This window comes from Dendropsophus ebraccatus, chromosome 7 (genome assembly GCF_027789765.1).
Source record: "Dendropsophus ebraccatus isolate aDenEbr1 chromosome 7, aDenEbr1.pat, whole genome shotgun sequence".
Taxonomy (NCBI): domain Eukaryota; kingdom Metazoa; phylum Chordata; class Amphibia; order Anura; family Hylidae; genus Dendropsophus; species Dendropsophus ebraccatus.
Window position 1 is genome coordinate 73,059,235 of NC_091460.1, and position 25,953 is coordinate 73,085,187.

Consider the following 25,953-nt stretch of genomic DNA (forward strand, 5'->3'; position numbering starts at 1 on the left):
GTTTCCAGAATGGGGTCACTTGTGGGTGGTTTCCAGTGTTTTGGCAGCACGAGGGCTCTGTAAATGCGACATGGCGTTCATCATCCATTCTAGCCAAATCCAACCTCCAAAATCCAAATGGCGCTCCTTCCCTTCGGAGGCTTGCCCTGCGCCCACATGGCGCTTTATGTCCACATGTGGGGTATTTACGGACTCGGGGGAAATTGCTCTACACATATTGTGTGTTTTTTTCTCTTTTAACCCCTTGTGAAAATGATAAATTCAAGGCTAAACCAACATTATAGTGTAAAAAATGTAATATTTCATTTTCACGCCACATTGTTCCACATTTGTGTCCGTCACCAGTGGGGTCCATATGCTCACTACACCCCTTGTTACATTCCTTGAGGGGTGCAGTTTCCATAATGGGGTCACTTGTGGGGGGTTTCAACTGTCTTGGCAACACAGGGGCCTTTTGAATGCAACATGGCCCCTCGAAATCCATTCCATCCAAATCCAGCCTTCAAAAACCAAATGGCGCTTCTTCCCTTCGGAGGCTTACCCTGCACCCGCATGGCGCTTTATGTCCACATGTGGGGTATTTCCGTACTCAGGGGAAATTGCTCTACACATTAAATGTTTTTTTTTATCTTTTAACCCCTTGTGAAAATGAAAAAACATGACAAGATTAATGATTTAGAGTAAAAATTTTACAAAAATTACACTAAATGTTGGTCTAGCCTTGATTTTTTTCCATTTCCACAAGGGGTTAAAAAATAAAATGAACACAAAACGTGTAGGGTAGTGTCCCCTGAGTACGAAAATACCCCACATGTGGGCATAATGTGCCATATGGGCACAGGGCAAGTCACCAAAGGGACAGAGCGCCATTTAGAGGCTGGAATGGAGGATGGAGGCCACGTCGCAATTACAAAGCTCCTGTGCTGCCAGGACAGTAGAAACCCCCCACAAGTGACCCCATTCTGGAAACTACACCCCATAAGGAATCTAACAAGGGGTGCAGTGAGCATATGGACCCCACTGGTGACGGGCACTTACGTAGAACATGTGCCGAGAAAATAAAAAATACAATTTTTTTCATTTTCACGTCCCAAATGTGGCCGTCAGCAGGGGGCCATATCCCCGCTGCCCCCCTTGTTAGATTCCTTATGGGGTGTAGTTTCCAGAATGGGGTCACTTGTGGGGGGTTTCTACTGTCCTGGCCGCACAGAGGCTTTGTAATTGCATCATGGCATCCTCTAATGGGAATGGCGGCCATACCTACTTAGCTGGGGAAAAGGGACAATTCTAATTTATTTGGGGGTATTAGGCCAATTATTAGTTTATAAGGTTGGAAAGGACAGGAGTCCATCAAATTCAACCTGTGTTGATCCAGAGGAAGGCAAAAAAAAACCCTCGTAAGGCAGATGACAGTAGCCTCATCACAGGGGAAAAATTCCTTCCTGACTCCATAATGGCGATCAGAATAATCCCTGGATCAACGTGACCCCTGAAATAGGAATAAGGGACAGAATTTAGATAATGTAGAACCCCAGTGACGTGTGGTGCGCCTTGAAGCGATCCAGTATGCAGAGGCCGGGGTGATCAGGACAGGTGTCACACTGGAAAATGGTGTCCTTCCTGATCCCCCTGTTACGCCACACTCTGCACTTCTTCTGGGGTCTCCCTTTCTCCAGTGTGGGGGACGTCACCTGGAAAATGTTGTCCTGGTGCGATACGGGGTCCCACATATCCAGAAGCGCTGGGTCCGCTCCATGGTTGCTAAATATTAGGGCTCTATTACTACTTCTGATATGTTCGGATGGTGCCGCAAGCTACAGTAGCTCGGGCAGCGAGAGACCAGAGGAGGGGGTGCTGGTATAAAAGTTATCCTCGTACAGGTGGTGACCTCTATCCAGCAGTGGGAAGATCAGCTCCCGGACTATCTTCCCACTAACTCCGAGGATGGGGGGGGGGGGGGGGCATCTGGGGCTGGATTCGGCTGTCCCTTCCTACATACACTCTAAGGCTGGGTTCACACTATGTATATTTGAGGCTGTATTTGGTCCTCATGTCAGGTCCTCATAGCAACCAAAACCAGGAGTGGATTGAAAACACAGAAAGGCTCTGTTCACACAATGGTGAAATTGAGTGGATGGCCGCCATATAACAGTAAATAACGGCCATTATTTCAATATAACAGCCGTTGTTTTAAAATAACAGCAAATATTTGCCATTAAATGGCGGCCATCCACTCAATTTCAACATTATGTGGACATAGCCTTTCTTTGTTTCCAATCCACTCCTGGTTTTGGTTGCTATACAGCCTCAAAAATACAGCCTCAAATATACGTAGTGTGAACCCAGCCTAAGGGTACATGCACACTGCGGAATCGCGACAGATAACCCTTCGTGCATTCCGCAGTTGGCACCCACCGGCGGAGTGATGCAGGCGTGTCATAGACTCCATTCTATGCACGGACGGATTCCGCTCTCCGTCCAACGTGTTCATTCTTTGGATGGACGACGGATTCCGCCCGTGCATAGAATGGAGTCTATGACACGGGTGGAGACGCGCGCCTCCATCAGTCCGCCGGTGGGTGCCAGCTGCGGAATGCACAAAGGGTTATCCTTCGCCATTCCGCAGTGTGCACGTACCCTAACTCTGTAAGAGTACCCTGAGGTACTGTCACAGAGTGTGTAGAATTTCACACCATACCGTCATCTCTTATTGGGACAGTACTGGCGGAAAAGACGTGTCTGGGGGGCAGCGTACACTACGCTACCCCCAGACACGTCACTGGATGATGAGGATGATGAGGATGAATGGAGGAAAGAAGGATCCCCCCATTCATCCTCACTGGCTGTTTCGGTGTCGGAGGCAATAACGTATCCCTCTGACGCCGAAAACACCCTGGGGGCCATCTTTATACGGGGATTGGTATATGGGGTATGTAGTGGTGTATTGTCAAACTTTATTCAATGTAGTGTGGTGTAATGTAGTGTTTTTTACGTGTTTTTTTACAGTAAGTATAAAAAAAAAACCTACGCCAACAAAGGAGTTGCTGATAAATGCCGCACTTATGTGCGGCACTTATTAGCAGACTGTGGCAGTAGAATATAGAAAAAAAACACCCTACGCCAAAAAGGAGGAGTTGCTGATTAGCAGCGCACTTTCGTGCGATGCTGATCAACACTCAGCGGCGATAGGGTGCGGAAAATAGAAAAAAAAAAAATTGAAAAAAAAAAAAAAATTCTACATTCTGAACATCCCTGTAGCTGCTGATAAGTGTATTACACATATCAGCCGCTAGAGGGCAGCAGAGCGCAAAATACGGAAAGAGCCGACGCTGGAGCCGAAAATAGCCGAGAGAAGCCGAACGTGACGTCACGGAAGAAGCCGAAGACCCGAACGAAGACGAGGATGCCGCGAACCCGGAAGACGCCGATCAGGAGCCCGGGACAGGTGAGTAATGTACAAATACCTGCTCTGGACCCCTCGGCTACCTAGCTGAGGGGTCCAGGGCAGGTATTTACTATTTTGTGGGACTCTGATCGCCGTGCCACCGGCCCGATCGCCGTGAACGGCCAGCCGGCCATTCACGGCGATCGGGCCGGTGGCACGGCGATCACCATTACTTTTTACAGTAATGGCGGTCGGTGCCGTCCTCGGACAGCACCGACCGCCATTTTTTTCCGGGTCATCGGGTCGCCGATGACCCGGAAAGGTTCCGATCGCCGCTATTGGCTGATCTGAATTGATCAGCCTATAGCGGCGATCGTAAGCACTGGGGGTGTTAACCACCCCCCGTGCCGAGAAGCTATGATGGCCTGCTATGATTTATAGCAGGCCATCTTCCCCGACCGCTGTGTGTGAACACGCAGCGATCGGGGAAACATCGGGCGTAAATTTACGCCCTGATGCGCCAAGTACCAGGGCGCGAGGGCGTAAGTTTACGCCCGATGTCGTTAAGGGGTTAATAGTTCTTTAAGATATACAAAAAATAACATTTACAAATATATTTACAAATAAGCTTATAATATTCCAATTTACATTGTCAGATGAAATACAAATTTTGCTGACTCTTATTACACATGAGTAGGACAGAACAGGAAAGATCAGATTTGCTGGCCAAGCAGGTGGCATAAAAAGATGAAATGAGACATAAAGAGGAAGAGATAAATGTACTGCTTTCAACTGAAAAATGAGAATGTTTTACAAGGTATTACATATCACTTGTTAAAAGATAGATTTCAATAGCATTGAGATAAGAAATACAATGATGTGCTCTGCTGCTTTAGGGTTATACCATAATGTATGAGGAAGTGACACATCACAGATAGTGAAGATAGGAGTTTTTTTTTTCCCCAAAAGAACAATTTGGATATTTCAGAATCAAATTCAGTTCATAGTGCAGTCTCTTACCTGCCTGTCAGGCAAAATACTAACATACTAACATTTCTTGCTAAAATGTCTTTAAGGGAAGCTTCACACGCACCGTATTGCTGCGTTTTTAAGGCTGGGTTCACACTACGTATATTTCAGTCAGTATTGTGGTCCTCATATTGCAACCAAAACCAGGACTGGATTAAAAACACAGAAAGGATCTGTTCACACAATGTTGAAATTGAGTGGATGGCCGCCATATAACAGTCAATAACTGCCATTATTTCAATACAACAGCCGTTGTTTTAAAATAACAGCAAATATTTGCCATTAAATGGCGGCCATCCTCTCAATTTCAACATTGTGTGAACAGATCCTTTCTGTGTTTTTAATCCACTCCTGGTTTTGGTTGCAATATGAGGACCACAATACTGACTGAAATATACGTAGTGTGAACCCAGCCTTATAACACTGCGTTTTTATCGCTGCATTTTTGGTGTGATTACATGCGTCTTTTGATTTTCACAAAAATCGCACCAAAAACGCAGCGTTAAAAACGCAGTGTTAAAAACGCAGCGATACGGTACGTGTGAAGGCAGCCTTAAAGGAAAACCAACAGCAGGTTAGTAGACTCTAAGGCTATGTTTCCACTACGTGACAAACCAATGGCAACAACGGTCATACTTTTACGTAGTGTGAACATAGCCTAAGAGTGGTGGTAATAGTGGTAAATTTTCTTACCTTTATTCTCAGTGCAATAATTGATAAATCTTGACTTTAATCAATATGCAAATTTGGAGGTTTAATGCACTGGAGATGGGGTTCCTGCCCTATCCACCCCAATGGCTCGCCTTTCCTTATGAATATAGACGTCACTCCAGCACTTACTACAACAGAGCGCAAATGAATATTCATGAGGAGAGGCAGTGGGTTGGGTGGTTCAGTGCAATGAGAGAGGTAGTTCCATCCAAAGTCCACTAAGCCGCCTATTCACTGCACTGAATTTATGACTATTAAAAGGAATCTATATACTTCTATATATATTTGAAAAAATGACACATTTTTTTTTTATAGAATTTAGGTTGGCCATAACCTTTATTATTTTATTGATATCACTTCTTGACTAGCAGCCACCATCATCATCATAAACCCAATTTTAATACTGAACTTAGGAAGCAACACACCTAAACAGTACAGTGATAAACAAAGCCATCTCAGTTCAATATGCAGAGAATGTAATGATTTTTATACTGCAAATAAAATATGAACTGAGGAAGAAAAACAAATCATGTGAAATTGTAAAAGTCCTTACACCACAACATTTTATTTTACAGGCTCACAAACCTTTTAAAAAGGGAAAACAAGTAAAAAAAAAAATATGTATAAAATATTGTGTTTGACCAGTGAACCAATGCATTTCCCTTATGTTTTGTGTACCGCAGGTAAAGAGCTAGTTCCAGCTGGGACTAGACAACAGTAATAAACCATACGGCCGCTGAACTCAAGGTTTTGCAAATTTATGTTGCTATAGCCATAAACCACTTGCTGCTAATCAATCTGCCTAGGAGTTCTCACCATGCAGACTGGTTTGGCATTGAAACATTAACAAAGATTCACAAATTTACATAAAAATTATGTCACTGTGTAATACAATAAAACAGTATGGTATGATAAAACAAGCTGAGATCCAGATGTTTTTAAGCTGTGGCTGATAATAATGATTATAATAATTTATGCACTTCTCACACTGATTTGCAAAGTTAAATGCAAGAGCTTACAGATTCGATTTTAACAGTCCCATAAGTGCCCTTTAGGAAATCACAGTATGAAAAAATAAAAGCTATAGTCTGTAGTTCTCTGGTAATAATCTGGCAAAATGACAAATGAGCTAAATTCCCATATGAAGAAAAGAATATGAATGTTCTAACTCATGGGTAGTCATTTCCAGCCTTTGATTGACTGTACTCTCACTATACTCTGGCAGTGATGTCTTAAAATGGGAAGTAGGCTGGTAACTACTGTATTTGCTGTAAAAAAAAAAAAAAAATCTATATTCTCATTAGTTACATTTAGGTTTATGTAACATATATCAGAATCTTGACTATACATGTTAAAATTATAAATGAAATTGCATAAGTCTTTAGAATTTGTTTTCTCAATCAGAAATTAGCTTTTCCAAGCCAAGTATAATTTATAAATGTTCCATAAAAGGTATATGGCTCACATTTACAATGGTAAATGGTCAATGGTAGGAACATTTCATGTAATCAAACACAAAATGTCTGCAAACACTTCATGGTTTTGACATATTTTCAAAAGGTTTTGCTATGACAGATTAAAGCGATTCTGCACCTACAATCTAACCCCCCCCCCCGCCCCCCCAAACCACATGTACCTTCGGATAGCTGCTTTTAATCCAAGATCTGTCCTGGGGTCCGTTCGGAAGGTGATGCAGTTATTGTCCTAAAAAACAACTTTTAAACTTGCAGCCCATGTCAAACAAGAGTATCTGTGCCGGAACTTTGCACCACCCCTCCGTCCCTCCTCCCTACCCTCTTTATTATTAGGTCAGATTGTCGGTACAGAGTTGCTTTAAGTTTCACAGAACTGGCACATAGGAAAATGTGTTGCCAATATTCAAAATGGGATCAAAAATTATCCTGGTGTGAGACTATATAACTGTCAGTTTAAAGTGTCACTGTTGTTAAATTTGTTTTGCAGAAATCAATAGTTCAGGCGATTTTAAGAAACTTGGTAATTGGGTTTATTAGCCAAATATGCCATTATCTGCATGTAAAAAACCTTTTCCCAGTCCCCCCCCCCTCCTCTCCTTTCTGCTGTCCACTCCTCAGAATCAGGAAATCTCGACTGTTTTTTCATCTCTTTCATCATTCGGATCCTGTCTGGTTTATGAAGAGGGGAGGGGGGAGCGAGGCAGCAGAGCCGAGAACAAAGGATTGCTCAGTGGGGGAGCTATTCAGAGCCTTAAGGGCCTATTACACGGGTCGTTAAGAGGAGCAAACGAGCACTCTCAGCGCTCGTTTGTTCCTCATTGCCCGCTAGCTGCCTCCGCTATTCAACGCGGCTGCAGCGAGCGGGTGAGTGCGGGAGGGGGTGGCGGGGAGCTGTGGGGGGGGGGGCTGCCCGGGTGGTCGCTGATCATCCGGGCAGCCCATAGGATATAGCGACGTCTGCTGCCGATGCTTCTATTCAACGGAGCGCCGGCAGCAGATCGCTGCTATATCAGTCGCTTGTTTTTCAACATGTTGAAAAACAAGCAACTGCAACGATCAGCCGACATGAACGATGTCAGCTGATTGTTGCACTCTATTCCACGGGATGATTATCGTCCGTAGCGGCTGATATCGGCCGAATACGGACGATAATCGTTCCGTGGAATAGGGCCTTTAATTAGTGGTCAGATAGCTCTGTGGGGCCTGTCAGAGGAGAGAGCCCGGGAAGTGAATGTAAATTAACTCTTTGTTGTCCTGTTTTTGCTGCCTTTACTTTCTCTCTCCATAGGAAAACCATGAAGACAGGGGGGAGAGCTTCAAACTGCTTTTTCATGATAAAAATTCATTTTCGGCTAATAAACCCAATTACAAAATTTCTTAAAATCGCCTGGACTATTGATTTCTGCAATAAAAATTTTAACAACAGTGACACTTTAAGGGTATGTGCTCACTACGGCACTTGGCGGAAATTTGAAGCGGAGTCCGCACAGCGGTCCCCACTTGAAATTCTGCCTGGCCCATAGACTCAATGATATTCTACACCTCAATCAACCGTCCCATCAAAGAATTGACATGTCAATTATTTGGGCACATGGTGGATTGAGCCTCAGAATATAATGGAGTCTAATGGACAGAACTTCAAGCGGACACTGCCGTGCGGACTGAAATTTTCGCCCAAATTCCTGTGTGTGCGCCAATACCCTTACAACTATTGTGGGTAAATATTTAAAGGTTTTCCAGTGTTCTAATATAAATACCCTTACAACAGTAATTATAGAGGTCAGGGATGTGCATCCCTAATCTCACTGGCTTCATTGTTCCTATCCATTATCAGCCCTAGGCAATTGCTTCCTTATCTGGAGAAGGAAGGGTAGGATAGTCAGCAAGTTGGGTCAGAACCTTATTGGTAGAGATGAGCGAATAGGGAAATATTCGATTGGATTGGATTCGAATAGCTCCAAAAATGTGACTATTCGATCGAATATCGAATCCCATTATAGTCTATGGGAGAAAAATCCTTGGGACTTGGAAATCAAGATTCGACCACTAGGAGGTCACCAAGTGCCCAATGAAACCTCAGGAAATGATGCCGACTTCTCTGGAATACATATGGGAGAGCAGGGGAAGCATGCCTGGGTACATGAACGTAAAGTACAAGTGTACCTTTTGGTCTAGCGGTACTTGCCTACGTATTAGGTGGTGCGTAATATTAGCGTATGTTTGTTTCTTGTTTATTCAGTACACTTGTGAAATTGTTTGCAGAGTTATATATAGTCCAGCCAGTGATGAGAATTGCACACATATATATATATATATATATATATATATATATATATATCCACTTTCAGTATTACGCCACTATCACAGACTATCAACTTTAGACTCTAAACACAATATAAGGCTAGGTTCACACTGCATTTTCAGCATCCGTTTAACGCATCCGTTTTTTGCAAAAAACGCATGAAAAACGGATTGCAAAAAACTGATTCATTTGTGTGCATCCGTTTTTCCATTGACTTCCATTATAAAAATAACGGATCCGTTTTTTTTGGCGGACCAAAAAACGTTGCTGACCCTATTTTTCTGGACGTTAAAAAAAACGGATCCGTTAAACGGATGCTGAAAACGCAGTGTGAACCTAGCCTAACCGCTTTGTATAATGGAAAAAATACTCGGACAACTTATTTTATATACAGACGTATACTGGATATAGAATTGTTTTTACAACATCAGAAATTAAGGGTTTGGTCAGCACTCTCCCTGGACGCAGACTGTGCAAATCCCTAGAGTTGCTATAACAGCTATATTATCCCACACACTGTATACAGCCGTATACCAGATATAGAATTGTTTTTACAATAGAAATAAAGGGCTGGTCAGCGCCTTCCCTGGACACAGACTGTGAAAATTTGTGGTAGCAAGATAAAAGGTATTATCCCACAATCAAGTATACAGCCCAGGGCCCTTTCTAAGGCCGGGCGAGCCGGACCACCGCACAGGGCGCCCACAGCTAGGGGGCGCCCTGCGGCACCCGACAGTACCCGGCCCGCAGCCCCTGAATCCTTAGGGCTTGCCATGGGATCTGGAATCTAAGTTCCAGATCCCCTGGCCAGAGCGACCTTTAGCTGTGCGTACAGCAAGCACAGCTAAAGGAAACAGCAGCCGGGGCAGAGACACAGAGGCTTTCTGTGCAGGCGGCCTCTGTATGACAGGTGGCTGCCTGCACTGGAAGTCAGAAGAGGACGGAGAGACCAGAAGAGGAGCTGGAGGCTGCAGGGGGAGAGGTGAGTATCTGGTGGGGGCTATGAGGAGGGGGTGGGGGGAAGTCTGCGCAGAGGGAGCCCCAGATATGTCCCGATAAGCCCGCCCCCGCAATAAGCCCCGCCCCCGGTGGCAATGTTCACAGTTTACCAGCTCTCCCAGCATCCTGTATGTCAGTGTAATGGAGGTCATCCAGCTTTCCCAGCATCCTGTATGTCAGTGTAATGGAGGTCATCCAGCTTCCCCAGCATCCTGTATGTCAGTGCAATAGAGGTCATCCAGCTTTCCCAGCATCCTGTATGTCAGTTTAATGGAGGCCACTCAGCTTTCCCAGCATCCTGTATGTCAGTGTAATGGAGGCCACATAGCTTTCCCAGCATCCTGTATGTCAATGTAATGGAGGTCACCCAGCTTTCCCAGTATCCTTTATGTCAGTGTAATGGAGGTCACCCAGCTTTCACAGCATCCTGTATGTCAGTGTAATGGAGCTCACTCAGCTTTCCCAGCATCCTGTATGTCAGTGTAATGGAGGCCACTCAGCTTTCCCAGCATCCTGTATGTCAGTGTAATGGAGGTCATCCAGCTTTCCCAGCATCCTGTATGTCAGTGTAATGGAGGTCATCCAGCTTTCCCAGCATCCTGTGTGTCAGTGTAATAGAGTTCACTCAGCTTTCCCAGCATCCTGTATGTCAATGTAATGGAGGTCACCCAGCTTTCCCAGTATCCTTTATGTCAGTGTAATGGAGGTCACTTAGCTTTCCCAGCATCCTGTATGTCAGTGTAATGGAGGCCACTCAGCTTTCCCAGCATCCTGTATGTCAGTGTAATGGAGGTCATCCAGCTTTCCCAGCATCCTGTATGTCAGTGTAATGGAGGCCACTCAGCTTTTCCAGCATCCTGTATGTCAGTGTAATGGAGGCCACATAGCTTTCCCAGCATCCTGTATGTCAGTGTAATGGAGGCCACTCAGCTTTCCCAGCATCCTGTATGTCAGTGTGATGGAGGTCATCCAGCTTTCCCAGCATCCTGTATGTCAGTGTAATGGAGGTCATCCAGCTTTCTCAGCATCCTGTATGTCAGTATAATGGAGGTCATCCAGCTTTCCCAGCATCCTGTATGTCAATGTAATGGAGGTCCCACCATGCAGACTTTACTGCACCAAACAGCAGAATTACTACAGTTTGGGACCTTATAGATGGGAAAAGGGGAAGGAAGTTTCTGCAAGTGCAGAGCCTGAGATGTTTGTCTCACAGGTTCTAAAGAGATGAAACGTAGCTGCAAGAAATCATCATGGTGGTCTGGGCCGGGTGAAGAGGAAAAGGGAAAGTGACGCCTTAGATCAAAGAAGACGTCACCTGTGAGTCACTGTATAATGAATTTGTATTGAGCAGAACATTATCTGTTAGGGGCTCTGCACCGTTCTATGCTGCAATACTCACACTGCTTCTTCCTAGTAATCCGAATCTTGATAAAAGCCCCCCTACCTTCCCTAGGGCTGAACTGAGGGGGGGGGGGGGGGGCTTTTATCAAGATTTGCCCTGTTACCAAAATGACCTAGAAACTGCCCTGATACAGTGGGTATACACACTGCCTGTCTCACAAATGCTTCTACAGTGTGTGTATGCACTGCCTGTCTCACAACAGCTTATACAGTGTATACACACTGCCTGTCTCACAACTGCTTCTATGGTGTGTGTATACACTGCCTGTCTCACAACAGCTTAAACAGTGTGTGTATACACTGCCTGTCTCACAACTGCTTATACAGTGTAGACACACTGCCTGTCTCACAGCAGCTTATACAGTGTATACACACTGCCTGTCTCACAAATGCTTCTACAGTGTGTGTATACACTGCCTGTCTCACAACAGCTTATACAGTGTATACACACTGCCTGTCTCACAACTGCTTCTATGGTGTGTGTATACACTGCCTGTCTCACAACAGCTTAAACAGTGTGTGTATACACTGCCTGTCTCACAACAGCTTATACAGTGTGTGTATACACTGCCTGTCTCACAACTGCTTATATAGTGTAGACACACTGCCTGTCTCACAACTGCTTATACAGTGTGTGTATACACAGCCTGTCTCACAACTGCTTATACAGTGTAGACACACTGCCTGTCTCACAGCAGCTTATACAGTGTATACACACTGCCTGTCTCACAACTGCTTCTACAGTGTGTGTATACACTGCCTGTCTCACAACAGCTTAAACAGTGTGTGTATACACTGCCTGTCGCACAACAGCTTATACAGTGTAGACACACTGCCTGTCTCACAACAGCTTGTAAATGTCTGTTTTTATATAGTTTCAGCCCTAACAAGGGCTTTTGGGGGTCCCTTCCTACCTAACTTCACCTAAAACCTTCCTCTCCCTGCTTTACAGATTGTCCCTCTCTAGTTCCAACCAGCAAGTGACACAAACCTCAAATCACTATTCTTTTATTCCGGAGGTCACATGGTTTAGCCAGCCAATCACAGTTAGAGGTTGTTTTTTTTAAGTCCTGCTTACTCCTAGTGCCTGTCCCTTCCCCCTGCATGTTTATTGGCTGGAAAAAGCTCCAGGGGGTGTGGGAGGGCGACTCAAATTTTTACTGAGTTTTAGCACATATATTCGACCGCAGTCGAATACCTCGAATAGCGTACTATTCGATCGAATAGTATTTGCTCATCTCTACTTATTGTCATTATCGAGGCACACTCAAAACCTAAAATGAAGCATGAAAATTTGAATTCAAAGCAACTGTTTCAAGAAGCCACCTTTTAAATCTATTTACATCAGGCGGTGTAGGACACTGATGACCGCCACTAAAGGCCCAGAACTTGTAGCAGAGGCAATAGAGTGATGCCCTCTGCACTAGGTGGAAGAAACCAGGGCTCCTGCTGGACTGTGGCAAGGTAAGTACTTTACAATAGCTTACCATCAGTATAGGTTTATGAGGGATTAATCCTATCAGACTCATCTGATCAGTTTCTACAAGGAGGTCTGTTGTGCTTTGATCTGAGAGAACCAGCCCTGCAGTTTGGAGATTGTCTGGGTACATAAATTACTGGAATCATGGGTAAAGGCCCTATTCCACTAACAGATCTGACGACAGATTATCTGACAAAGATTCATAGCACAAAAAAAACATGTGCTTACCAATGCTAACTTATTAGAGTTCAACTCTGGTCCACTCAAAGGACCACAGACTCCCCCCCATGTGCATTTCAGGGGCATTCATTTATTTTCCTAATTAACAAGGAATACAAGATATAGGAAAGGAGTAGAAAATATCATCCAAAGGCCTCCATGTTCAAGGACAAGTCCAGTGGGGGGCAGGGAGGAGGGGGGGGGGGAGATAAAAAAATTAGTTAAAGTCACCTGTCCTGGTGCCCGCGTAATGCTGTGTCCTGCTCCTGGACCCTGCCGGCTGTCTTCTGAGCTCCCTTCCGGCTATGTTAAAACCTGGCTGATGGATGCCCCGCTCAGCCAGTCAGTGAGGCGGTACACTGCTGCAGTCACTGATTTGCTTAGTGGGCTAAATCCTACCCATCTGTGATGTGTCGTGATGTAGCCTGAACCTGGGAGAAGATGACAGCCGGCAGAGTCTAGGAGCTCTGTGAGGTGATGCAACGGGGGCTTGCAGAGCGGCAAGCACATTGGCTTTTTCATTTTCCCCTCACCCCTGCCCATAGTGATTTTTTACCCCACCCCAACATGATTCTCCTTTAATAGCATAGTTATTTTGTATACAGTAATATAAAAGAGTTATCCATTACATTCAGAGATAGTTCACAACTGTATCACAAAAGTTAGTCCCTGCAAATGCTATCAAGAAAAATAAGAAAAATGGTTAAACCAGCTAAGCGTCTTTGACAAGTGGGCTCAACAGAACATCCTGAGCTTTCTAGAGCCAAGCCATTAACACTGAGCTGTTTTAGATATACCCAAAAGTCACTATAAACTCAGGGTTTTTAACAATCACTGCAGGGCCCTGTAATAACACTTGAAAGCAATGCATTATTGATACATTGTACACATTTAAAACTCAATTTTTGCACTTTGTAATCAAAATGGAGTTTCATTATACATGCAAAATGCCGAGACCCCATTAGAAACTAAATGTCTCAAGGTGCTTGAGCCTTGTTAATGCAGCATTGTCCTTAAAAAGGAAAGAAAAATGTGTCTAGTGCCACCCATTGGGAGAAGTTTATATGAAACTCAAAATACTGAATTCAGCATAGATTACCCCCAAACTTTGCAGTATATAAACTTACAAAATGAAAGTGATCCCTATTATGATCTCTGCAGCTGTCAATTTTAAAATTGTATCTAAAACAATCTGTATTAAGTAGCCAATGTACAAAAGGAATATTTTTTAAAATGAATGTTTAATCATTGTGCTTCCCTCTGACATTTTAAAACCGCCTGAAGTGTGAAGATGACAACAATTTATATAAAAACAAAATATGACAGTGTGTCACATTATATTGATTCACATCTCACTGTTTAGATGAGAAATATTGCAAGCACAGTTATTCTTCCTGAAGCAGTCTAGAAACACCACCATGTGGACAGAATCGACATTGAAGCACTTCACAATCAAGTTATGAATGTCAAAGCTATTTGTTTAAAACTGTTGCTACAATTCCTTTGTATTTGTTTTTGCTTCGATGTAATTAAAATGAACAAATAACTATAGTGATACTAGAAGCTTTGTTAAACACTGTAGTTATCCACTGTTAGGCTATTCCACTTTGTACAAGGAAACATAGTTTTTTGCATTAGAAAAATGTCTGCAAAAAAAAAAAAAAAAGAAAAAAAGGGGGGGGGGGGTTGCAAAAAATGCTGTGTGAACCCCTCCTTTGTTTTCCCTTTTAGGCTATGTTCACACTACGTAAAAGTATGGCCGTTGTTGCCATTGGCAACAACGGCCGTACTTTTTGTGGAGCGCAACATAACCTTGTCTGATATGGCATCCAGGCCGGAGCGCACACACATCATATACGCTCCGGCCGGGATCCCATACGGGGCTGCAAATAACTGACATGTCAGTTTTCTGCGGCCAGAATTCAGTGAATTCCGGCCGCAGAAAGCCCTGTCAGTTCACACAGTGCAGCGAGCGGCTCCGGCAATATATTTTCTCTATATATTTCTTGAGGTGCAGTCCATTTTCTAGTTCTTCTTTGCTTTTTTCATGGTACGATTGTCTTGGATCTAGGGGCTAGCACTTGAGTGGTCCCGCCCACACAGCACACAGTTACTACCTGCAACACCACACAGCACGATCAACAAAATCAGTGCAGCAGCTACTTCTGGCCGGTCAGAGATGGTGAATCACTCAGGGGATTGGGGGATCCAGCCAAGCCTCCTGTGACATCACACCCTGCCCCCTGTCTCCATCATCAGCAAACACACAGAATGTGAGACAGAGGCATGTATTTTTTGTTTCCTAAGGTGGAAGAGCAGTGGAAGCAGGTGAATTAGCACAGAGGCCATTTTTCTTCACTTCCTGGATGTCAATCAGCTACCAGTGTGGCAGAACAGTACAGATATGGTAATACATTATATAGACATATCTATATAACTTTGAATGTACTTTTATTAGAAAAATACATTTTCCTTATGTGGAGTTCCTCTTTTACGACAAAGGGCTTACATGTACAGCCTGGCGCCGCTAGGGGAGTTCAGAGGGGGGCTGCATGGCAACCCCGCTCTGAACTGCCACAATTCTGGCTTCTATGTGCAGCCTTAGACCACGGCAGTTAAGCGAGAATGGTCTGATCGCTGTGTCCGCTAATTAACTATTTAAATACAGGTGTCATATTGCTGCAGCAGCGGCGGGAGCTGGGAGGGTGCTGATTGGGAGGTGGGAGGCGAGTGGCAGTGGCTGTGCAGCGGCGTCGGGGCTTGAGAAAGTGCTGATGAGGAGGTGAGCGGCAGTGGCGGGGGCTGGCGTGGGTGCTGATATGGAGATGAGTGCCAGCAGCGGCTGTGCAGCGGTGGCGGGGGCTGATGGGGAGGTGAGCGGTGGCGGGGGCTGGGGATGTTGATGGGGAGATAAGCGGTGGCTGTGTAGCAGTGGTGGGGGCTAAGGGGTGCTGATGGGGAGGTGAGTGGCAGCTGCAACTGTGCAGCGGCAGGGGATGGGGGGTTCTGATGTGGAGATGAGTGGCGGTGGGGAGGGGGGGCTTGGGGTCGTGGTGGTGAGGATGGGCCCTAGTACTACTCCCCCATTATGTGCTCAGGGTCAGGGCAGCATGGGGAGGGAGGGGGGAAGGTAGTTAAAAGAATGGGCAACTCTCTCCCTCGTGATGCAGTGGGGGCTTAGCATGGGTCAGAATCACTCATAGTATGAGCACATGATGGGGGAGTAGTACAGCCTGCATCTGTCTCACAGCCCTGAGCAGAGCAGTGAGGGAGAGGGGAGGTAGTTAAATGCACAGGAACCTCTCTCCCTCCCTGCTCAGTGCTGTCCATTTGGGGAGCAAGTGTTCCATAAAAGTATTCCATCAATAAAGGATAGTGTACTGTAACCACTCACTAACACTACATTACATAGAGTTCCATAAACTTCTACATATAGTGCGCCCCCTGCTGGACAATCCATATTAATTACACCTGATTCATGATGTCACGGTTTTTAGAGAATCTGAAGCCTGCCCGATCTACTAGATTAAGGGAAATAGCAGTATATGTGCATTAATAATTAATTACATTACATTACATTAAGTACATTATAATTAATGTACATTAGGAATTTGTCTAACTTTCCTTATGTAATAACATATTAAGTTGGCTGGAGTTGTCCTTTAACCACTTAACGACATCGGGCGTAAATTTACGCCCCCGCGCCCTGGTACTTAGCGCAAATGGACGTAAATTTACGCCCGATGTTTCCCCGATCGCTGTGTGTTCACACACAGCGATCGGGGAAGATGGCCTGCTATAATGTATAGCAGGCCATCTCTGCTCGTCGGCACGGGAGGTGATTAACCGCTCCCGTGCCGACGATCGCTGCTATAGGCTGATCAATACAGATCAGCCGATAGCAGCTGAAAACAGCTTTCCGGGTCATCGGTGACCCGGTGACCCCGAAAGCACTGGCGATTGGTGCTGTCCGAGACAGCACCAATCGCCATTACTGTCCGGGGAAAAGATGGCGCCGATGCCACCCCCACGAACGCCGTAATAGGCCGGCCAGTACCGGCCAGCCCATCATGGCGATCAAAGTGTTAAAAAACAATGTCCTGGGTTCTGCACCCCTCAGCTGGGTAGCTGAGGGGTGCAGAACAGGTGTGTATAGTGTAGGTGCACTATACTCACCAGATCTGGGCGTCCGGAGCGGCGGTCAGGTCCCACGCGTCCACGTCTCTTCACTTCCGGGTTCGGTCAGGTCCAGTCGGCAATTTCCGGCTCTTCGGGCTTTTCCGTGGCCCCTTTCTTCGGCAGTCTTCGTCAGCTTCTCTATACTGCCCCCTAGCGGCTGATCGGTGAATATCATTCACTGATCAGTTGCTTTAGGTTAAAAAAAAAAGTTTTGGTTTTTTTTTCCATTTTTTTTTTTTTTACTTTTAATGCGCCCTAACGCCGCTGAGTGCTGATCAGCATCGCACGTAAGTGCGCTGCTTATCAGCAACTCCTCCTTTTTGGCGTAGGGGCATTTTCCCCCCTATATCCTACCGCCACTATCTGCTGATAAGTGCCTCACATAAGTGCGGCATTTATCAGCAACTACTTCCCCCCCGTATAAAGATTGCCCCCAGGGTGTTTTCGGTGTCGGACGCATACGTTATTATTGCCTCCGACATCGAAACAGCCATTAAGGATGAATGGAGGGTCCTCCATTCATCCTCATCATCCTCATCATCCAGTGACGTGTCTGGGGGTAGCGTAGCGTACGCTGCCCCCAGACACGTCTTTTCCACCAGTACCATCCCAATAAGAGATCACTGTATGGCGTGAAATTCTCCAAACTCTGTGAGAGTACCCCAGGGTACACTTACAGATTTAGGGTACGTGCACACTGCGGAATGGCAAAGGATAACCCTTTGTGCATTCCGCAGCTGGCACCCACCGGTGGACTGATGCAGGCGCGCGTCTCCACCCGTGTAATAGACTGCATTCTATGCACGGGCGGATTCCGTTGTCCGTCCAAAGAATGAACACGTTTATTCTTTGGACGGAGGGCAGAATCCGCCCGTGCATAGAATAGAGTGTGACACGAGTGGAGACGCGCGCCCGCATCAGTCCGCCGGCGGCTGCCAGCTGTGGAATGCACAAAGGGTTATCCTTCTCCATTCCGCAGTGTGCACGTACCCTTAGAGTGTATGATGGAAGGGACACCCGAATCCAGCCCTCAGATGTCCCTCCCCATCCTCGGAGTTAGTGGGAAGATCGTTCGGAACCTGATCTTCCCACTGCTGGATAAAGGTTACCACCTATACGGGGATAACTCCCATACCAGCACCCCCTCTTCTGGTCCCTCGCTGCCCGAGCTACTGTAGCTTGCGGCACGATCCAAAAATATCGGAAGCAGTAATAGAGCCCTAATATTTAGCAGCCATGGAGCGGACCCAGCGCTTCTGGATATGAAGGACCCCGTATCGCACCAGGGCAACATTTTCCAGGTGACGTCCCCCACACTGGAAAACAGGAGACCCCAGAAGAAGTGCAGAGTGTGGCTTAACAGGGGGATCAGGAAGGACACCATTATCTATTGTGACACCTGTCCTGATTACCCCGGCCTCTGCATACTGGATCGCTTCAAGGCGTACCACACGTCATTGGGGTTCTACATTTTCAAAATTCTGTCCCTTATTCCTATTTCAGGGGTAACATTGATCCAGGGATTATTCTGATCGCCATTATGGAGTCAGAAAGGAATTTTTCCCCTGTAATGAGGCTACTGTCGTCTGCCTCACAAGGGTTTTTTGCCTTCCTCTGGATCAACACAGGTTGAATTTGATGGACTCCTGTCATTTTCAACCTTATAAACTAATAATTGGCCTAATACCCCCAAATAAATTAAAATTGTCCCTTTTCCCCAGCTAAATAGGTATGGCCGCCATTACCATTAGAGGATGCCATGATGCAATTACAAAGCCTCTGTGCGGCCAGGACAGTAGAAACCCCCCAAAAGTGACCCCATTCTGGAAAATTCCCCCCTATAAGGAATCTAACAAGGGGTGCAGCGGGGATATGGCCCCCTGGTTACGGGCACATTTGTGCTGTGAAATTGAAAAAAATTTTATTTTTTATTTTCACGGCACATGTTCTACACATGTGCCCATCACCAGTGGGGTCCATATGCTCACTGCACCCCTTGTTAGATTCCTTATGGGGTGTTGTTTTCAGAATGTGGTCACTTGTGGGGGGTTTCTACTGTCCCGTCAGCACAGGAGCTTTGTAATTGCAACATTGCTTCCATCCTCCATTCCAGACTCTAAATGGTGCTCTGTCCCTTTGGTGGCTTGCCCTGTGCCCATATGGCGCATAATGTCCACATGTGGGGTATTTTCGTACTCAGGGGAAATTACCCTACACCTTTTGCATTCATTTTCTTTTTTAACCCCTTGTGGAAATGGAAAAAAATCAAGGCTAGACCAACATTTAGTGTAAAAAATGTTTAATTTTTACACTAAATCATTGATCTTGTCTTGATTTTTTTCTTTTTCACAAGGGGTTAAAAGATAAAAAAAACACAAAATGTGTAGAGCAATTTCCTCTGAGTACAAAAATACCCCACATGTGGACATAAAGCGCCATGCGGGTGCAGGGTAAGCCTCCAAGGGAAGGAGCGCCATTTGGTTTTTTGAGGCTGGATTTGGCTGGAATGGATTTCGAGGGCCTTGTTGCATTTAAAAGGCCCCTGTGTTGCCAAGACCCCCCACAAGTGACCCCATTATGGAAACTACACCTCTCAGGGAATGTAACAAGTGGTGTAGTGAGCATATGGACCCCACTGGTGACGGGTACAAATGTGGAACAATGTGGCGTTAAAATGAAATATTAAATTTTTTACACTATAATGTTGGTCTAGCCTTGAATTTTTCATTTTCCCAAGGGGTTAAAAGAGAAAAAAAGCCACAAAATGTGTAGATCAATTTCCCCTGAGTCCGTAAATACCCCACATGTGTACATAAACCGCAATTTGGGTGCAGGGCAAGCCTCCGAAGGGAAGGAGCGCCATTTGGATTTTGGAGGTTGGATTTGGCCAGAATGGATGATGAACACCATGTCGCATTTACAGAGCCCTCGTGCTGCCAAAACACTGGAAACCCCCCACAAGTGACCCCTTTCTGAAAACTACACCCCTCAAGGAATCTAACAAGTGGTGTAGTGAGGATATTTACCGCTGTATGACGGGCACATATGTGCCGTAAAAGTGAAAAAATGAAAATTTTCACTTTCACATCACATTTTTCTACATTTGTGCCCGTCACCAGTGGGGTCCATATCCTCACTGCACCCCTTGTTAGATTCCTTGAGGGGTGTAGTTTCCAGAATGGGGTCACTTGGGGGGGTTTCCAGTGTTTTGGCAGCACAAGGGCTCTGTATGACATGGCCCTTGAAATCCATTCCAGTGAAATCCAGCTTCCAAAAGCCAATTGGTGCTCCTTCCCTTTGGAGGCTCGTCCTGCACAAAAATTGCGCTTTATGTCCACATGTTGGGTATTTCCGTACTCGGGAGAAACTGCGCTACACATTTTGTGTTTTTTTTTTCCTTTCATCCCTTTGTGAAAATGAAAAATTGAAGGCTAGAACAACGTTTTAGTGTAAAAAATATATATATTTTTTTTCACGCCATATTGTTAGGAAAATCTGTGAAGCACCTGTGGGGTCCAGATGCTCACCGCACCCCTTGTTACATTCCTTGAGGGTGTAGTTTTCTAAATGGTGTCCCTTTAGGGGTGTTTTTTTACATTTTGGCACCCCAGAGCCTCTGCCAACCTGAAGTGGTACAGTCAGAAATGACCAAATATAATGGAGCCATTGAAATTCACTAGGTGCTCCTTTGTATCTGAGGCTTGTGGTTGTGTCAAATAGCGCAATAGGGCCACTTATGGGGTATTTCTATAAACTACAGAAACGGGGCAATCAATATTGGAGTTCATTTCTCTGGTAATAAGTTTATAAATATGAAAAATATTGGATTACAATAAAATCTCTGCACAGAAAATTAAAATTTTCAAATTTCTTACACACTTAGCTTTTATTTCTGTGACTCTCCTAAAGGGTTAAAACACTTTATGGATGTGCTTTTGCAGAGTGTGGGGGGTGCAGTTTCTGAAATGGGGTGCTTTGTGGGGCTTTCTAACATACAGTCCCCTCAAATACACTTTAAACCTGAACAGGTCCCTAAAAATATCTGATTTTGAACTTTTACTGAAAATTTGGAAATTTGCTGCTTATGTTTTAAGCTTTCTATTGTCTAAAAAAAATGAAATATTGTTTAATAAATTCCGCCAACATAAAGTAGACATGTTGCTAATGCTATTTAATATATAATTTATGTGGTATAACCACTTTCTGTCTAAGCAAAAAAGTTTCAAAGTTGGAAATGTGCATTTTTTCACAATTTTTCACGTTATTTGGTTTTTTTCATAAAGATTCGTTATAAGTATCGACTCCAATTTACCAGAAATGTAAAGTACAATATGTCACGAAAAAACAATCTCAGAATCAGTTGGATAGGTAAAAGCATCCCGAAGTTATTAATGAATAAAGTGACACTGGTCATATTCAATTTGTCTCTATCATTAAGGCCATTTCAGGCTCTGTCCTTAAGAGGTTAAACACAGTATTCATTCACCTTAGTCTACAAAAGGATGATCTTTGCAAATTGAAAATACAACAATAGGAAAAACTATTATGCAGATGTTTTCTAAGGTAGACATGCAATAATAATTGTGTAATATTTTATGACATGAAAGACAGTGTGAATTTTATAATAATCGATACAAAAATACATTAATTACCATATGCTTGTAATGAATGCCTTGTCTTTCATTAATGCTGCCCGAGTGTCCATCATACTCCCTTACACACAGCATGTGATCTTAAATAGCTTCTGTGCAATTATTATTGTTTCATCTCCATGTTACTTTTGACTGCTTTATCCCAGTGCTAGGATTTACTATACCCGCTTACCAGCAATATGCCATATACCATATGCTTGTAATGAATGCCTTGTCTTTCATTAATGCTGCCTGAGTGTGCATCATACTCACTTACACAAAGCATGTGATCTTAAATAGCTTATGTGCAATTATTATTATTTCATCTCCATGTTACTTTTGACTGCTTTATCCCAGTGCTAGGATTTACTATACCTGCTTACCAGCAATATGGCAAACAGAAAATACACTATCACTGTTTATTCCATTCTAGTGTTTTCATTGTAGAATATACTATTAAAATGTATAACTTCAAATAAACAGCAACAAATTCATTAGTTATAGTATCAAGTAAGTTGATATGAATGGCAATCTCTCAAAAAAGAGACACTTTTATCTGTTTACATGTCCTAATATGTCCATAGTTCTGTGACAAAGTGACTTAGCTATCCTTTTTTATTTCTCAGGGGTTATTGGCGACAGAAAAACTGATGTAAAGTTTTAAGTGTGAATTTATATTTATTTAGATGCATAATTGACATAATTCATCAGTGCAGCATGGTAAAGTAAAAGAGAGCCCATTAGTTTCCTCAGTTTTAAAGGGATGGAGATCTAATTCTTCATTTCAGCAGAGTTGAGGAGTACATAGGATACAAGAAAAAGTAGTTGCTATAAAATGTCACATAGAAGTTTCAGTATTTCCACTGTTGTAACATCTACAACTATCAGACACAAGGCACTACATGGCTCTTTTTGTCTTACGCCTTCTTCCCCAATAGTGGCAATAGTCATCATAATGGCAATAGTCATGAACTAACACAAACATTATTCCCCTCAATTCAGGGGAATTGAGCAGATTTTGAAAGAAATGATCTGGGAGAGTAAGCGGGTCCATCTTAAATATGTAAATTTTTGCCCTAATATGAAGAGGGGAGGCTTTGGATTACCTGATTTTAGATTATATTACCTTGCATCCCAGTTGTGCTTCTTGTTGGCCCAAAAATATTCAGTGGTGGAGAGAAAAATGCTTTAACCCCTTAAGGAACCATGACGTATCGGTACGTCACGGATCACTGTCACTTAAGGACCCATGATGTACCGATACGTGGGCCCTTTAAATGGGCACCGCTGCTGATGGCTGCTGATTCTTACAGCAGCCATCTTTCTTTGTCACGTAGGGGGCAGTTTCCCTGCCCCCGTGACGACGATCGCTGGTATTGGCCGAAGACTTCTCATCTGCCAATCACAGCAATTTGCTGTATTTCCGGGACCGGACCCCGGCACAGAGCTGTGATTGGTGCTGTCCGAGACAGCACCAATCACAGCAGTGCCTGGGCATCCCCTGCCCGTGGGTGCCGGCCCCCGATTGGCCGGTAACCAGCCGCCGGCCAATCACGGGCGATCTTAACTACCACTCCCATCATCACCTTCTCTGCTTGCTGAGAATCAGAAGCAGAGAAGGTGATGATGGGGGTGGTGAGTCCTGTGCCTTGCGCCCGATGCCGTCCTGAAGTGTGCCGGGCGCCTCCTTCCCCCGTGCTGCCTCCTCATCTGCCCCCTCCCCCTCGTGCGTCCTCTGTTACAGGGAGATCAGCTAGCAGGATGATCCCTTCTAGCTGATCTTCCTGTTTTGTCTTCTCCTCCCCCTCCCTGGTGCTTCCTCCTCCCGATGCTGATGACAAGCCCCCAAGACGTTGCCCTAGGAAGCCCCCTCAAGTGACCCCGCCCCGTATGAACCACAGATTCCCAAGTTCATTGGGGTCACTTGTGGGGGGTTTACAATTTTTTGGAAGCTTGGGAGCTCTGCGAACCCAACATGGCCTTCGCCCTTCATTCTGGCCAAATCCAGCTTGCAAAATCCAAATTGCGCTCCTTCCCTTTGGAGGCTTTCCATGCGCCCCATTGGCACTTTGTGTCCACATGTGGGGTACTCCTGTAATCGGGGGCAATTGATTTACATGATTAGTGGTTTATTTTTTCTTTTAACCCCTTATGAACATAAAAAATTCTAATTTACACCAACATTTTAGTGTAAAGAATAAAATGTTTCATTTTCACAGCACCTTGTGCCTGTCACCAGTGGGGTCCATATGTCCATTATGCCCCTTGTTACATTCATTGAGGGGTGTAGTTTCCATAATGGGGTCACTTGTGGGGGGTTTACAATGTTTTGGCAGCACAGGGGCTCTGCGAACCCGACATGGCCTTTGTCCTCCATTCTGGCCAAATTCAGCTTCCAAAATCCAAATTGCACTCCTTCCCTTTGGAGGCTTTCCATGCACCCCCTTGGCATTTTGTGTCCACATGTGGGGTACTCCTGTAATCGGGGGGAAATTGCTCTACATGATTAGTGTTACTTTTTTCATTAAACCCCTTGTGAACATGAAAAATTCAAAGTTACACCAACATTTTAGTGTAAAAAATTAAATTTTTCATTTTCACGTCACATTGTTCCACATTTCTGTCTGTCACCAGTGGGGTCCATATGCTCACTATACTTCTTGTTAGATTCCTTGAGGGGGGTAGTTTCCATAATGGGGGTTCCCATAACTTGTGGGGTGTTTACAATGTTTTGGCAGCACTGGGGCCCTGCGAACCAGACATGGCCTTCGTCCTCCATTCTGGCCAAATTCAGCTTTCAAAATCCAAATTGTGCTCCTTCCATTTGGAGGCTTTCCGTGTGCCAGCTTTGCACTTTGTGTCCACAATTGGGGTACTCTTGTAATCGAGGGAAATTTCTCTACATGATTAGTGTTTTATTTTTTCTTTTAACCCCTTGTGAACATGAAAAATTCAAAGTTACACCAACGTTTTAGTATAATTTTTTTTTTTTTTTCACAGCACATTGTGTCGGTCACCAGTGGAGTCCATATGCCCACTATACCCCTTGTTACATTCTGTGAGGGGTGTAGTTTCCATAATGGGGTCACTTGTGGGGGGTTTACAATGTTTTGGCAGCACGGGGGCTCTGTTAACCCAACATGGCCTTCGTCCTCCATTCTGGCCAAATCCAGCTTGCAAAAGCCAAATGGTGCTCCTTCCTTTGGGAGGCGTGTCCTGCACCCGCATGGGACATTATGTCCCCACGTGGGGTATTTTTGTACTGGAGGGAAATTTCTCTACAAGATTAATGGGATTTCTTTCCTTTTAACCCCATGTCAACCTGAAAAAATTTAAGGTTTAAATTTCACAGCACATTGTGTCTGTCACCGGTGGGGTCCATGTGCTCACTATACCCTTTGTTACATTCCTCAAGGGGTGTAGTTTCATAAATGGTGTCCTTTTAGGGGTGTTTGTTAGGTTTTGGCACCCCAGAGCCCCTGCCAACCAGAAGTGGTACTTTTAAAATTCACCATTTGTAAGGAGGCTTCAAAATTCACTAGGTGCTCCTTTACACCTGAAGCTTGTGGTTGCGTCAAATAACGCAATAGGGCTACATATATATTTTTATAAACTGCAGAAATGGGACAATATAATTTTTGGTGCATTTCTCTGTAAATAGGTTTTCTATCATGAGAGATATTGGATCACAATATAATTTCTGCAAAGAAAATTGAAATTTTACATTTTCTAACACACTTATTTTTGTGACTTACCTAAAGGGTTAAAAAAAACTTTCTGGAATTAATTTTGAACAGTTTGGGGGGTTCAGTTTTTGAAAAGGGGTGCTTTGTGGGGCTTCGTAACATACAGTCCCCTCAAATACACTTCAAATGTTAACTGGTCTTTTAAAAAATCAGATTTTGAAATTCTGGATTTTGGAAATTTGGAAAAATGCTGCTAATCTTTGAAGCTTTTGACTGTCTTAACAATTGAACGCAAGTTTAATAAATGCCGCCAACATAAAGTAGACATATTGCTAATGCTATTTCATAACTAATTTATGTGGCATAAGCCTTTTCCTTACAAGCACAAAATTTCAAAGTTAGAAAAATGCAATTTTTCTCAATTTTTCATGTTATTTGGGGTTTTTTCATTAAGAT